This window comes from Paramisgurnus dabryanus, chromosome 1 (genome assembly GCF_030506205.2).
Source record: "Paramisgurnus dabryanus chromosome 1, PD_genome_1.1, whole genome shotgun sequence".
Classification (NCBI taxonomy): Eukaryota; Metazoa; Chordata; class Actinopteri; order Cypriniformes; family Cobitidae; genus Paramisgurnus; species Paramisgurnus dabryanus.
The window spans coordinates 19,988,136-19,998,802 of record NC_133337.1 but is presented as its reverse complement, the minus strand read 5'-3'; the positions used below and the strand labels follow the sequence as shown (position 1 = coordinate 19,998,802).

At 35.0% G+C, this 10,667-nt stretch overlaps 2 long non-coding RNA genes across 2 annotated transcripts; both read left to right on the top strand.

Moving 5' to 3' along the window:
* The first annotated feature begins 258 nt into the window (after window positions 1-258).
* LOC135749950 (uncharacterized) lies at window positions 259-4,910 on the top strand. The gene is made up of 3 exons (XR_010532534.2): window positions 259-417; window positions 1,238-1,406; window positions 2,779-4,910. It is a non-coding gene; the product is annotated as an uncharacterized lncRNA (long non-coding RNA).
* Window positions 4,911-6,483: 1,573 nt separating this feature from the next.
* On the top strand, window positions 6,484-7,849 carry LOC135745733 (uncharacterized). The gene is made up of 3 exons (XR_012337758.1): window positions 6,484-6,597; window positions 6,923-7,276; window positions 7,525-7,849. It is a non-coding gene; the product is annotated as an uncharacterized lncRNA (long non-coding RNA).
* The last annotated feature ends 2,818 nt before the right edge of the window (window positions 7,850-10,667 follow it).

Below are 10,667 nucleotides of genomic sequence, written 5' to 3'. Positions count from 1 at the left end.
AACAGTGTTAGACTGTATATTTACAAAATATTTACAGAATGTCTGTAAATGTACAGAATTGTCCTGTTTTCAGCATGTAAAATTCGTAATACAGAATAATACTGTAAAAGCATTGCATTGTGGGATTGATTTCCTTCGCGCTCAATATTTGAATGTAAGCAGAGCTAGTGCCTCGGACGTTCGGACGCCCTTTATTTGTTAGGATTGGTTATTCATATAAACAACGACGATATGAAGACAACGCGTTCAACTTTTAATCTATAGCTGCCTATGATGTGAAAACGTACACGGAACATTTAAAAGTTACTCGACGAAGCGGCAGACATGAGAGGATTATGCATGCAACAAGACGGAGAGAATACAATGTGTCTGTGATGAAGATAAACGAAGATTGACTGAATGTGCATCATTGACACGGTAAGACACTGTTGTGTTATTCGATTGCATTTCTGAACGGTTTGCACGAGTGGGCTATTTTTAGGAGCTGCGTTAAGTTACGCTAACTTGCTAGACTCTTAACAGACAGCACACGACACGTTGATAAAGATGTTTTTGTAACTTATCTGTCTGTTAATTCTTTCGTTTTAGACGACTAAACATGATAATGTGAATTGCCCTAAAACAACACAATGTTGCTGTCTGTCGGTGCGTTGTGATTTAGCTTAAGTTAGCTTGTAATACACGTAAAGAACTAAACATTTCAGCTTGTTCTCAAAAATACACCAAGTTAAGTTACTTTGATATGAAAACGTTGTGGTTGTAGCCTGGATTCATCACAAATATAGTTTTATTTGTATTTTAAAGTTATTATAAGTGAAATGATGTCAGACTTATCTCAGATATTAAAGTTTAGTTAAATTGTAACCCCCACCTCCATTACTTCTTTGTCACGTCATTTAAAAGTGTTTGATTAACATATTTTTGCAATTATCACTCAAATTTGGTGATGTATAGTATATGTATGTAATATACTTCTATATACAGTACCACTCAAAAGTTTGAACTTACTTCCCATGTCCAAACTTTGGCCTGGTACTGTATACAGTACCAGTACAATATACTGTAGCATATTTGTATTGTCCTGTAATATACACATTTTAACCTAATATCTGTATTTGCATCGGTTGAGCTCAAGTTATGTTTAATAGTTATATTTGTAAATGGCTAAATAACATCACAAAAATAGAAACAAATTTTATTTTAAATATTTTATCTGTTTTGTTTTGGTCGATTTCAGGTCCATCTCTAAGCAACCAGCTCTGGATGTTGAGCATGGACGGTCAGGTTGTGTGTGAAGGAGAGCAGCGCAACTTTGTCTCTGGTCTTGCAACGCTGATTGCCTCATTCTACAATTTTAACCTCCCGGATCTGGAAGCGGTGGCATGCACCCTTGGGTTTGTTCAGAGGTTAGATACACATTTCCCATTCATATGTTAAAATTACTTTTTTTTACATATTGTGAAGGTCTGCATCAAGATGCAAAGCGTAAAACTGAAACTTCATATTTACATTAAATAAGTAAGTATGAACTGTATTCATCTGACCTCAGTTTTTCTCCGCTTACACTTTTGGCATGGTTTTTGTGCTGAAATACTGCCAAAAACATTGCAAGTTTGCAAACACAATTTTATGAACGACAAATACAAATTAATTGCACAGAATCTGTCTCGGTGTGTAAAATAAACCACTTTTAAATGTGTAAATGACTTGTTGCATACAGAGGGTAGGGTGGCCATTTGTGAAAGTTCCGCCGGACACGTCCCGAACATGTTTTTGGGTGCTTTCTCCGGAAGTCGCGTTGCTCGAATGCATACGTCACAAAGGTCCTCACATTTCAGTTAAAATACATTAGAAAATTAAGATTTATTTCTTTTAAGATTGCTTTTCTGAAATTAAACCCAAAATATTAAACCTTGATGACGTATGCGGTCGACCAACACGACTTACGGAGAACGAACCCGAAAACATGTTCGGGACGTGTCCGGCGGAACTAGCACGAATGGCCACCCTAACAGAGGGTAAAACTATTTCCTGAAATAACCTGACATTAACAGTTTTGTCATAATTCTCTCACTCATTTGAGCTTGCTAGCGCGTGTGGAAAGGTGTGGCTATCAAATGAGGCTTTTAATGACTCGTTGTTTTCTCTTTTATGATTGGTTGAATAACGGCAGTAGTTGTCTCAGTATCAGGTAGCCCAGTAGATATTGAGTTATTTCAGGAAATTGTTTTATGAAAACTGGTTTATTTTACACACTAAGACAGATTCTGTGTGATTCATTTGTGTTTACCGTTCATAAAACTGTATTTTTGAAAGAATGCCACTGTTTGCACACTTGCAATGCTTTTTGCAGTATTTCAGCCCAAAAATCCATGCCAAACGTGTAAATGCAGAAAAACTGAGGTCAGATGAATACAGTTTATATTTATTTAGCCTAAATATGAAGTTTTACAAGACATGAATTACGCTTAAGATTAACAGTTCAATGTTGCCAAACCTTTTTCTTATGCCTGCAACTTGATTTTACACCTTTACAAAACAATGTCACCTTTATGCTTGCAATGTCACATTTCCATTTTGACCAGTGATTTGTTGTTTTTAACAGAACATTGATCTTCCCCCATTACTCCTGTTTAAACCAAATAATTCAATTAAATTGCACAATTATTAATACAGATTTATTTGTTGTTTTTTAATTACTGTGTAAAATAAGAAGACTTATTAAAAATGTTTTATCAACATAATAATAATTGTTCTTGTTTGTTTTCTGCTTTGCAGATGATTTCTCTACATCAACCTGGAACGTGGATCAAAGATGAAGAAAGGGAAAAAGAACACTACAGTGAATCCACAGGTTTCCACTCTTCTTAGAAAACTTACGGACTTTAAATGGAATTTTGTTTAGACACTTCCACTATCCAGTGTAGTTGAATTAAAAGGAATTAAAGTTTCCTACATTGTTAATGATGTGCTGTTAATTGAAATACAAACGTACAGCTGGCATTTCATCCAATATGCTTATGTTAAAGAATTAATCCACTTTTAAAATGATGCAAAAAAAGAAAGTCAGGAGGGAAAATACAGTAAAGGATTAGTCCACTTTCTTAAAGGAGTAGTCCACTTTAAAGATGGGGTCCATTGACTTTTCATAGTAGGAAAAAAAGTAAATCTTTAAAGTGGACTACTCCTTTAATAAAAAATCCTGATAATTTACTTACCCCTAAGTCATCCAAAACGTTTATGTGTTTCTTTGTTCAGTCAAGAAGAAATTATTTTTGTTTGTTTTTTTGAGTAACACATTCCAGAATGTTTCTCCATATAGTGGACTTTAATGGACCTCAACAGTTTACAGTGTAAATGCAGTTTAAAAGGGTGCATACAGCTTCAAAGGGCTCTAAACTAGGGCTGCATGATAAATCGCATGTGATTGTCATTTCGCATCTTGTAAGTAAAGCAGCATGTACTACACAAAGCCATAGATCACTGACAATCATGGCAAAATTTGCATTAATAATATGTATGCGATATGGCCCTGCTTGTCAGTGAACTACGTCTCTGTCTAGTAAAAGCTGCTCCATCTGAAAGCAGGTGATGAGATGCGCATGACTATCGCATGTGATTTATCGTGCAGCCCTACTCTAAACTATCCAAACTGATGCATAAGGGTCTTAACCAGCAAAAATCATAACTTTCGGCAAGGAAAAAAAATGCACTTTTAATCCACAACTTCTCATCTTGCACTAGCCGTGTGATGCGACAACTTGACGTCATGTAATGCATAGGCATGTCGAAAGGTCACACATCACAAATGTGAAACACACACTTGCAGACCATTTTAAACAACAAACTGACATAAAGACATTAATTGTTATCATTCCACATACAACAACGTCTGAACGTTCCTCTTTCTCCACGCTTGTAAACACTGGGGCGGTAGTTTTGCATGCATCACGTGTGACCTTTCAACATGCTTAAGCATTACGCCAGATTGCGCTGGTGGGACACAAGGCTAGTGCAAGATGAGAAGTTATGGATTTATAGTACTTATTTTTTATTTTTCTCAATAAAAATTATGATGGTTTGCTAGATAAGATCCTTATGCCTTGGTTGGGATCATTTAGAGCCCTTTAAAGCTGCATCAAAATAGCAATTTTAAACTGCATTTAATATGTAAACTATTGAGGTCCAGTAAAGTCTTTAAAATTGAGAAAAAGCATGGAGTGTTTTCCCTAAAAAACTTAATTTCTTATTGACTTAACAAAAAAAGACATCAACATTTTGGATGACATGTGGGTGAGTAAATTATCCAGATTTTTTATTAAGAAAGTAGAGTAATACTTTAATGTATTTTCCCTCCTGACTTTCTTATTTTACATCATTTAAAATATTTTGAAACATTTCCATTCTTTAAAAGTTAATAAGATCACTTGATTGTTAATGTTCTGATAATTCATAACTGTTCTGTCAACTGTTTATTAATTGTAATGCATACAGCTGACATTTCAGCAAACAATGTTTATGTAAATTTTATGGCCTTTGCTTTAAAAAAATAAAGTTTTATATTCTAAGAATTTTGTATTTGTGTATTATGTATTTAATTACCATTTGAGACTATTGTTACTGTTACACATATAATATAAATTCCTAATTTAAAAGTGGCATATCAGTAAAATACAGAATGGGTTATAGTTCTGTAAAAATACAGTAATTTGCTGGCAATATAGCTGCCTGTATGTAAATTTACAGTGTAAAGTTTTACAGTGTATACTGTAAAAATAAATAAATTACAGCGTTATACTGTATCTGACAATTACAGTGCAAGACTGTAAATGTTGTTTACAGTAGTGGTTCTGTAAAAATACAGTAAACGGCTGGCAACCCAGCTGCCAGTATTTTACTGTAAATTTACAGTGAAAAGTTTTACAGTGTAGTATGGCAGTATGCGATTCAGCCAAGGACAATATAGGGACAACTAATGAGGGACACAGCTGAAATCAATGACAAGTAAGGGAGCGGGTAAAAAGTGACGAGACCCGGGAAATGTGTGGTCAACCAATACTAAAACCACGCATTTCCAACATAAAACATGGTACTGCCAGGACCCTGTCACAAAGACTAGATATAATTTAAGGCTGCGTCCGAAACCGCATACAGTATAGTAGGTACTGAATTAGATGAAGTACCTACTTACTTGGCGTTAAAACAGTAGGTACTCTATAGTATGAATCCGGGTAGTATGAATGAGATTCGGACGTACTACATCCGCCATGTTGCTACATCACGTGACATACGTCGTCATCACGTCATGTCATTTCAGCGCAAAAACAGCCTCGTGCCTCTTCTTCTTCGTTGGATAACTCCTCGTCCGGGGCATCATGGGATAGTGAAGCGTCCATCGTATGCACACTGCAAAATCTAACCGGAAGTAGTAGGTCATCCGGGTACTTTTCGCATACTGTTTTTCGAATACTATGTATTCGGACATACTACTCGCCTCGCCTACTGCTTTTCGCGTACTATATAGTATGTAGTAGGCGGTTTCGGACGCAGCATAAGACATGATTCCGACAGGATCCTGACAGTCAGTTGACCAATCACAGCAGTATAGGCAACTGAAAGGTGGGGTTTAGGCAGACTAAGTCGTTGAATGGCTTCACACGAATCGTTTGGGGATCTCTGAGAAATGGGGTAATTTTAAATTTATATTTTGAGAAAATGACAGTGTTTTTTGACCTTGCATGCATTTAAACCTGTTGTCCGGGACTTATAAACAGTGATAGGACGCTTAAAATTTGCATCTTACTGGCTCTTTAAAAGTGATATAAGACTTAATTCAAGGCGCTAATTTACGGACAAATGTTAAGAGAGCATGTTGGGTAAAAGTACAAAAGCACAGTTTGTTTCGTCAGCGCGTATCTCTCTTCTAAAGTCCTATTTATAGTCAGGCGTGCGGTCTACACCATAGCTACGTCGTAGGCTATCAGTAGCCTCTGCGTATCCTGACGTGAACCATTTTTAACAGTATGTCAGTTCTATGCGGACTAGTAATTGGTTCGAGAACCACAAGTTTTATTTACCTTCTGCCTTGGGAGATTTATCCTCTTTCTAAATAAAGGATTTATTTTGTTCACCTGCACTTGAGTCCTTCGTGATCCCTGACAATTTGTTTATTATTTAATATGGTTTTAAAGAAAACTACAATTAAAAAAAATATTCAACCCACCAAAGTGGCTAGTGGGAGTGGTTGTCTTACCCACCACAGGTGAAATCCACCCGCATTTGGCGGGGGTTAATGTCAAGCCCTGCATATATAAGGACATAAAAGGTCTGGGACGAGTTTCTGTATTCTGTTGTCTTTTCGGTACAGTATTTTTTTATGTTAAATGTCTGAAAATTGAGACCCTATTTAGTAACGTTTATGTAATAAGTATATACTGTAATATACTCCTTATGTATTTAAATTCTTTATTGACCGCATATTTTTCAGAGTTAACAAATCATCCCTACCTGACAATTCACTTCTACAACAGATTGTTATTTAAAATACGAACATTACTATGGCATATCTAACTGTACTTCTGCTTGTACTACTGTGGGGTGAGTATTTATACTTGTATTTTGCTAGACAGCTTTGTAGAAGAAAATGTGCATTATTATTTATGTAACTGGACCTAGTTTTTTAGACATTTTGGCAAATGTAAAAATGTAATACCAGTAACAACAATCATTTAGTAATTTAAATAAATATGTGTTTCAAAACATACTTTAACAACATTTACCACAAGCTTTAAAATATGTTTATTTTATTGTAAATTGTGATGAGACTTAATAATTTCACATTTTGTATTAAAGTGTCACATGTTTAATTTTCATATGGATCATAGTCAATTATGCGTTAGTAACAGTGATTATTTCTCCTCAGCTTCTCCTCCTTTGACCTCTGCAGGTCGACTAAGATCGTTTTACTTAAAACACACAAATACTTCAATAAACATCAGTGAAGCTCGAGATTTATGCCCGTGGAGGGACTACACTGACCTTGTCACAGTCTATGATAAACAAGACAATAATGAACTAGTTCAACTTCTACAAGGAAATACTACTAGTAGAGCCTGGATTGGTGCCTACACAGACTGGCGATGGTCAGATGGTGCTTTAGTCAAATTCAACAAGTTAACATGTTATGATCGTGTGTGGTGCGCTGACATGAAAGCTGATAAAAACTGGGAATGTATTCAATGTAATAATGACAAGCACTTTATGTGTTATGATGCAGGTAAACATATGAATTATTTACATCTAATGTAAATAAATGATGCTTCATGACATCATAATTAATATTTGACTACAAAATTAAATTAGCTGAGCTTCAGTTACTATATGAACTATATATGATTACAGTTTTTGAGTAATAGAATATATCATCATGCATCCTGAGAAGACTTTTAAATAAAGTTTCTAAAAGTTTTGCTATAGCAACTGTGCACAATAATACAATCAATCCATGCTGTGTTTTTCAAACAGATGATAGTGAATTGTCATACAACTACACATTAATCCTTCAAAGCAAAACCTGGTTTGAGGCTCAGGAGTACTGCAGAGAGAATCACACTGATTTAGTCAGTATCAGAAATGAATTTGAGAATGAACTGGTGTATAATGCAGGAATAAAGAGTATAGATCCATTCTGGATTGGCCTCACGCATTATAAATCAATACAACTGTCATGGTTTGATGGAGGACAGTCTGACTACAGTAACTTTACAAATGAGAATGATACAATTTTTACTTATCTTAATGATGATGGGTCCTGGACCCAAAGTAACACACCTGAGAATGCATCTGCTCTGTGCTATGGTAAGATTACACAACATTTGAACATTAAATTACTTTTAGCCTTAATATTATTTGCTGCTTTATTTAATTATAAATTAATGTTTTTTGATAGAAAGTTTTGTTTATGTGAGTAAATATAAAAGGTCCTGGAAGGACGCTCTGGATTACTGCAATAGCAATGCTTCTGGACTTCTGCGAATCGAGTCAGAGAAGGATCAGATAGAAACAGAGCGAGCATTACGAAGAAAGAAGATTTCTGGTTCAGTGTGGATCGGGCTTAGACAGAGTCGACTTTTTGGTTTCTGGATTTGGGTCAATGGACTCCATGTTGGACCCTGGACCAACTGGAAAGGAGGACGTCAACCAGAACATCAGACATCTCAATACTGTGGTGCCATGGAGAAGGTGAACGGGACATTCAAGTGGTCTGATAAAGACTGCAGATCTAAATTAAAATTTTTATGTGAAAGAAGGTAAATTATAATTGTGTTATCTACATTATTTTACTATGCCTTATCCTTTCTGTTTTCTTATTTTTAGTTATTGAGTGAAGGTGACTCTTTGTGTATCTCACGCTTTAGATACTATAGCTTCAGCTTTTGTGAATGCTTTTTTTACTGCATCTAGTTGCTCATTAATCAATTAATCTAAAAATTAAAATCTATTTAGAATAGTTTTTGCTATTGTTTTGAGGAAAAACATTAACGCCTTTACATACTGCATGTTCAGAGGACAATCCAGAAAAAAATCATAAATTTGCAATTGTGAGCTGCTGTTACACCATGCAATTATTTTAAAGATGCAGAGATTTTGTTGTGTCCAGGAGCAAATTTAAAAGACATAAACTCTTTTAATATTTTTTTTCTCAATTATATACTGTATGATATATTGACTCACTGATGATTTATATCAATGCATTTTATGATACCAATTTTTATGTTTAATATAATAGATTACTCTTGCAGCGGCATTTTGAACCAGCTGAAGCTTGTTTACCTGACTTGTGTGACAACCCATGGGTAACGAGTTACAATAGTCTATTTTTGAGGTAATAAAGCGTGGATAAGCTTCTCTGCATCTGATGCTGACAGCATATGGCGTATTATTTAGATTTTCCAAGATGGAAGAATGCTGTGCGGCAGACGTTGGAGATATGACTATCGAAAGATAGATTGCTTTCGAACACCACAGCTAGGATCTTGTCTGTGGAAGATGGCACAACAGTGCAGCCATCTGTGAACAACTTCTAATCTGATATATTTTGTTTTGAGCATTTCAGTAATAACTGTAATAACTTGTAATAATCCTTGTATTTTTGTAGTTTAGCATAAGGAAATTATTTGCCATCCAGTCACTGATATCGCTGATACAGTCTGTTAGTATGTGAGTAGATGAAACCGATGTTATGTTTCCTGATAATGTCTCCTAACATATAATAACATATAATGAGAAAAGAATAGGGCCTAGAAATGATCCCTGCGGTACACCATATTTAACCTGAGAGTCACTTGACTTAACCACATGTGTAATTCATAACATTAACCAGTGTTTGTCTTCCTTAATAATTTTATCAATGATTTAAAATCTAACAAACTTTTCTTTGTAAAATAAATGTTTTGCATGAAAATACAAACTGTTCTGTACCTATTGAAACTAAATGCAAGATTGTTTGAAATTTTGTAATTTGATGTAATGGTTCCACTTTACAAAAAGGTTGTTTAGTTAAATGCATGAGCTAACATAAACTAACAATGAACAATATAGTTTTTAGTGCCAATGTCACGATTTAATAAAAAAAATGCATGAAATGATGAAATAAACATGGACTAATATGAATAAATGCTGTAAAAGTATTGCTCATAGTTAGTTCATGTTAGCTAATCCATTAACTTATGTCAATAAAAACAACCTTATTGTAAAGTGTTACCGATGCAGTAACTGTAACTGTCCTTACTGTTTTATAATGAATGACATACAATTGTATCTTTGTTTAATTTTATACCATTTTTAACTGTAGTTGAAACTGACATAATTGTTTTGCTATATATATATATTTATGTAGCAAAACAATAACCGGTATGTCGGTTTTAACTATATATATATATGAAGAGTTTCGTTGCAAAACGAGATAACTCTTTTTTTTTTAGAAATCTCGTTTTTTGGTTGTGCATTCCAATTAATATCAAGTCAACTGCAGTTGGTTTGTTTTGATCTAAACCCTCATAACTTAAAAAATACAGCTAAGTAGCACCATAAAACAAAATAATAACATGATAACATAATAATAAAAATGTTTTGACAAAAAATGTTAAAAACGGATTTATCTCGTTTTGCAACAAAACTCTTTATATGTGTGTGTGTGTGTGTGTGTGTGCTCCCTACAGGGCTGCTTAGATAGCATGTGCAAAGGCTCTCTACTAGAGCTCTAAAGAAAGCCTAATGTTTTATAGATGCACTGTGGTACATAACATCCACCTGATATCTCTGACCAAATCAACTCTTGTCACCTAGAAATGTCACCCAGATCTCGTTCTTTCATTCACCACTGCCATTCACAGGCAAGATGAATGAAACACCACACAATGGAGAATAGCTAAATGGGTCGAGCATCGTAGAAGAGATTCATTCAACTCAGAGACGTTCTCATTGGGCAGGATCATTCCGTACTTGAGAGTTTAGGACAGGAGCGTATCGGCTTTAACAGCCCTGTGGACTCAAAAACGGCACCTTCATTAAAACTTTACCAAAGTGCGTGACTGACGACAGGCTCTCCGTGTCCAAATCACTCGATGGATGTGACATGAGCTGGAAGTGAAAAGGCCCTCGGCACT